Source organism: Diadema setosum, chromosome 6 (assembly GCF_964275005.1).
Source record: "Diadema setosum chromosome 6, eeDiaSeto1, whole genome shotgun sequence".
Taxonomy (NCBI): domain Eukaryota; kingdom Metazoa; phylum Echinodermata; class Echinoidea; order Diadematoida; family Diadematidae; genus Diadema; species Diadema setosum.
Window position 1 is genome coordinate 39,680,221 of NC_092690.1, and position 6,388 is coordinate 39,686,608.

The window sequence follows — 6,388 nt, forward strand, 5'->3', positions numbered from 1 at the left end:
TTATTAATTCTATGAAGTTGTTTTAATGGTACAGGTAGTCCTGGTAAGGGGCAATGTAGTTATAAGATTAACAAAATACATGAATTTGTACGATATATAAGAAAAATTGGGACAGCAGAAATTTCCTTTTAACATTCAATTTCTTTTTATATTGGTGTTCATTATGTAAAGTTTGTATGTGTGTGTGTGTGTGTGTGCATGTGTGTGTGTTTTCCTACTACACCTTATACACTCCATTACAAATACTCCTAAGTATCAAACAGTGAAGTTTGATTCCATACATGGTGTAAATGTACAAGCTTTTGTACAGTTCTTAATAAACAGGAGCTATTCCCCAAAAACACACAGGCCTACATATTTTTTTTTTCAGACTCCCAAAATTAAAAACTGCACAAAACTTGATATACACATAGTTTGTAACATTTCTATTTCAACATTTCACTTGAAGACTTCAAGAGTTATCATTTGGTCCAAATCTGGACCACATCAATCACCAGTGAACAGGAACATTTGATATAATATAAACTCTGTCACACCACAAAAACTTTGCAAGCTAAAGACCAAAGGTCAATTTAGAATACTCCCTTCTTCTTCTTACCATGACAGTATAATCCTTTATACAAACTTTCAAGAATGCGCTTAGAGCTGCCTTCAATTTCAATTTAGATCACCTCTGACCCCGGCCTCCAACCGACTACCATCACATGAATTAGAAGAAAATTGGATATTAATCCTCATAGGCTCTGTTGCATTGAACAAAGTTATATGATTAAAATGTAATTTCAACTTCATATATTTACTGTGAATTATGAATGCAGTATTCTGATTGGATGAAAGCCATGTCTGATAGTTACATTGGGTTTCATAAACGATTCATTTTTATGCAACATGGCCTGGCTATATTGCTTTGGTTAAACGAACTTATTCTCACAACCTTCAGGTGAATGCATACAAATTTGAAAATACATAATAGAGAACCATTCAATTCGGTTATTATTATTGTTATTATTGCCGTTCTTATATTTAACGCAAAATACCTTTAGCAAGGTCTCTATACATATATGCACTTTAGAGGAAAAAATGGTTATTTTGGTTATAACCAATGCCTCCTTGTAATGTACTTCAAAGAGCTAGACCAGCTAAATAGGCCTACAGTAATCGAAAATCAGGACGGCCCTCGTTAAAAGCGATACCCCGATCGTTGTAAGCGAGCTCGATATAAACATGTGTTCTCTGTAGATACGCCAGATACAGTGATCGATTTTGAGTTGACGTCACATCTTTTTCGACAATTCATCATGCAATGACACAATCCTCTTTCGGTCTGACATATTTGATTGAAACTAACTAAAGTTTATTTCAGGTAATTTGATTTTCTGGCTATCGCAAGATGTCACATTCGAGTTCAAAAACCTTGGGGGGGGGGGGGAGGGGATGGGAAATTGATAAAAGATCCAAGGGCCCTGATCCTGAAAGCATGGACCAAATATACATGGACTGTTCACTGCAGTCTTTCTTTGATGTAATGATCGTCGCCGACACCTGATTATGTGCATCTTAATGAGTACATTCAGGTGTTTGGCAGAAATGATTGTGTGATTATGTATCGTCACTAGTAACAAAAGAATCGTTTCCCTCATTTCAGTCTTGTTTCGCCGATGTGCCTTTTTTCAGACGGAAATGTCTTTGAATAAATACAGATGATGAGGAGCAGCAAACCTGAGATCATTACAAATTTTGTGTCAAAAGATGGGTAATTGCTGATTCGCACATTTCCGCACACGCATAATAGGACCTTGCCTATAATGGCAGAATATTATATGTTCTCTACCATTACCGTCCCTTATGGCAAAGAGATTTTCCTCATTCATATAGTCACAGGCCTATCTACTGCTATCATTAGTTACATGTAGTTAGATTATGTGTAGCTGTTATTCAAATATATCCTACCTGGGTTCCGTTTCATAAAGATGTTCGTAAAGTTACGCATGACTTTATACGAACGACTGGAATATTATGAAGTGCCAATATGTGCGCACATTTTTCCCTTATACGTTTTAATAAAGTACGACTGTATGTCACATTTTCATCTACATTGGGGCAAAAATACACTTTCAACTAAAAACGTGTGTTAACATGTAATCATTATCATCTGCAAATTTCAACTTTAGCTATTGAACGAATTAACAATGATTAGGAAACCCACTTATTGTTCCCATATTCATAAGTTGTTCGTAAAGTCGTGCGTAACTTTACGAACAGCTTTATGAAACAGGGCCCAGGCAACCTCGAACAATGGCCTGGTATATATATATATATATATATATTGAAAGAAATATGGACTGAGGCGGGACGTTGCTCTCGATCTTAGTCAAGATACAAAGCTGTCAAGCTTTCGGGCCGAAAGCGTGACAAATAAAAGGGAGACTAAGATCGAGAGCAACGTCCCGCCTCAGTCCATATTTCTTTCAATATACATGCAACCAACAATGCGGCACCGCGCACGTTCGGGACTCAGGGAACTATCTCTCACATTATACATATATATATATACAATGTATATATCTATATATATATATATATATATATATATATCAATACATCCCTTTTGGCATTTTCCACGTGTTGGACTTCGAATGTTAGGCCTATAACTATACAAGAAGAATGAATCTCAAATCCGCCATCTGTAGATCCAACAAGAAGGTTTTTATTCACAAAATCTTCTTCACAAATTATTCACAAATTAAGATCAGATGCTACCAAACAAGTTTGGTGGAAATCCGTCATAGATTTTTCTAGAAGATTAAGAAAATGTGGAAATGAATTTTACATTTCCCGGCAGCGTTTTTAGAATCCCCCCCCCCCCCAAGCTAGACATTAAATTACATTTCCCGGCGAGACATTTTTGTCCCCGCCGAACGAGTTCGAGCAGGGGACTATGAAACGGGCTCCGTACGTGTGTGTGTCCGTCCGTCTGTCCGTCCGTCTGTGCGTCCGTGTGTGATCAAAATGTTCAAATGTGCTACTCCTTCGCCATTTCTAACCCGATTTTGATTCTGTTTGCTTTATATGATAGCACTACATGGGAGCTTTGAAACTTCTATACAGAATTTCAGTTGTGACCTTTGACCTTGACCTTTAACCTATATTGTACATTTTGCTTCAAAATGCTACTCCGCCATTTCTAACCCGATTTTGATTCCGTTTGCTTTATATGATGGCACTAGGTGAGGGCTTCAAAACTTCTACACAGAATTTTGACCTTTGACTTCTTTGACCTTTGACCTTGATTTTTGACCTTTATTGTACATTGCCTACAAAATGCTACTCTTTCGCCATTTCTAACCCGATTTCGATTCCGTTTGCTTTATGTGATGGCACTAGATGAGGGCTTCAAAACTTCTACGCAGAATTTTGACCTTTGACTACTTTGACTTTTGACCTTGATTTTTGACCTATATTGTACATTTTGCTACAAAATGCCACTCCTTCGCCATTTGTAACCCGATTTCAATTCCGTTTGCTGTAAGTGATGGCACTAGGTGATGGCTTCAAAACTTCTACACAGAATTTTGACCTTTGACTTCTTTGACCTCTGACCTTGATTTTTGACCTGTATTGTACATTTTGCTACCAAATGCTACTCCTTCGCCATTTCTGACCCGATTTCGATTCCGTTTGCTTTATGTGATGGCACTAGGTGAGGGCTTCAAGATTTCTACACAGAATTTTGACCTTTGACTTCTTTGACCTTGATTTTTTACCTGTATTGTACATTGGCTACAAAATGCTACTCCTTCGCCATTTCTAACCCGATTTCGATTCCGTTTACTTTATGTGATGGCACTATAGGTGAGGGCTTCAAAACTTCTACATAGAATTTTGACCTTTGACTTCTTTGACCTTTGACCTTGATCTTTTTACCTATATTGTACATTTTGCTACTAAATGCTATTTCCGGCGGGGACATATTATATCACGCACCGCGTAATTTCTACTTTTCCTTGTTACATTTTCCGTTGATGCAATTTTCGAGATTTTTTACATTTCCTAATGAGACATTATTAAATTTCCCGTTTTGACAAATCCCGGCTCCACAGGCCTACTCCATCAACGTTGTGAGTATATCAGGGTTATGATCGTGTACTATGTGCAGGGCAGGAGAGGTTTCACATTTTGAAGTCTCTGTTTGAAGACTGCCCTGGAGGTAGACGTGATCCTCATCAAGTCTCATACTTATTAAAGTTATTACTTAAAAAAAACACTAATTGCTACTATGGCAACCATCATTGTTATGAGGTAGCTATGACATAGGAAAATTATGTTTTTCTTAATTCAGGTGCAGAGGTTCTTTTATTTTGAAATATTTTGGCATTTACATCATGTTTTTATGATGTTTAATGAAGAACATATACTTTTAAAGCAAATAATTTGTTCCCATGGCAATTCGGCTAAAGACGTCATTAAAAAAAAAATGGCAACAGGTGGATTGGTGTTCAGCACCCCAAAAATTAGGCAAATAACAACAACAACGAAAAAAAAAAAACTTCAGAAATTTTAAAGAAAAATTAGAACTCGCCGTATACATCCTACTACAACAACTTCGTTGAGCGCTGTTCGTCTCTACCAAAGAGTATACGCTAGAAGCTAGCGTAGCTTCTATACTCTTTGGTCTGTTAAAGTTAAGTACGTACGTTTCTGATTGATGTATTTCTAACATTAGGGGGCGTTTCTACATTCTTGGGTCCAGTGCCGTATATATATAAAGATAGTCTGGCCATGTCATTGCCTGCCTCTTCCAGCCGCATTCTTGTCCCCAATAAAAAATCTGTTTCTATATTTTATTATTATAGTTTTCCTTTTCAACCTTATGAATCCATGAGAATTATGTATCATTCTGCTCTTTTGTATTGATTATATTAAAGTAACCTTATGATTTGAAATTTGTTTTTCCAGTCCAGTATCAACAAAACGCTCCCAGCACTGTTCCAAATCCGAGGTCAACCAACAAGCTGAGAGCGGTTCGAAATGTTATCACTGGACATCGTGACATTGTTATATTATATACATTTTTTTTTTTTGGATACCCATCCGATATTGTAATGTTTTCTTGATGGGTTGAACATTGAATATGTACACAGGCGAGTGAGACCTGTTACAAATTACAAAGGAAAAAAAAATGTTATTAGACAGAATTGCGACTGTCCCAAATTTGTTAAATATGTACCAAATTTATAGGAGTACTTACTCCATGGTTGACCCACTTCTGGCTTTTATTTTTTCAGTATTCACTGGCTTGAAGCCCCTTTTTAATATAGTCGCATTTCTGTCTGTAATTAATATTGATTAATATATGTATACAGATATAAAATATATGTTTAAGCGGAAATGATATAGACAGGTATTAGGAATATATACTAATATGTTTCGTGGGATATCGGCGTCTATTAACTTGATCTCTTAGGTGATAGCTTGATGTTTTTCAGAACAAACACAGTGAAATATTTAAAGTTTGAATTTATATAATAAGAACTTATATTATTACGCATATTTATGACATACAAACCATACCATACATCATTATGAATTTTTATATTATGCGTAATGATATAATATATCATTGCGCATTTATATAGCATAAACCCACGTATATATTCTTATATAATATGAACCCATACGGGGCCGGGGAGCCTTAGCAGTTTTATGTATATCATTATATATTTTTATGAATTTATGTAATATGAACCCACATGTATATTATTACAAATATTATAGAATGAACCATTTTAAATTGTTACGAATTAATGAACCCAATATTATATATCGCTACATCCCTCATTTCACATAAACAAACCACCCATCATCATTAACAACTCGTGAATTTATATAAGAATACGCATATTGTTGGGAAAATTATCACTAGATAGATCTCCATTCAAAACAAAGAGAGACAGTCATTGCCCAGCTTATTATACGCGTTACAATAAGGTTAAATGTTACCGTGCACGCTCAGACGTAATAAACCTACCAAGGGGTAATGACAGTAATGACAGTAATGACAGTAATTTTATTCTCATGTCACCCCATTAGGGTATTGGAGAACGCAATTTCAACATAATTATTAACATGAAATATACTTACACTTTGATGCAGATTTTTAAAAACATTTTTACACTATTACACATATTTACACTTAATCCAGTTTGAAACTTATTTACACAGTAATATGATGAAACATATTTACACTGAAGTAAAAAACATATAAACAAAAAACATAGTGAACAAAGGGCGCTGTGTATGAGCGCACTTTGGTAACGACATGTCTCCGCAAATATCATGGGACCACTTTTGACCAATCACAGGCCTCAAAATGGGCCAGACTCTCTTT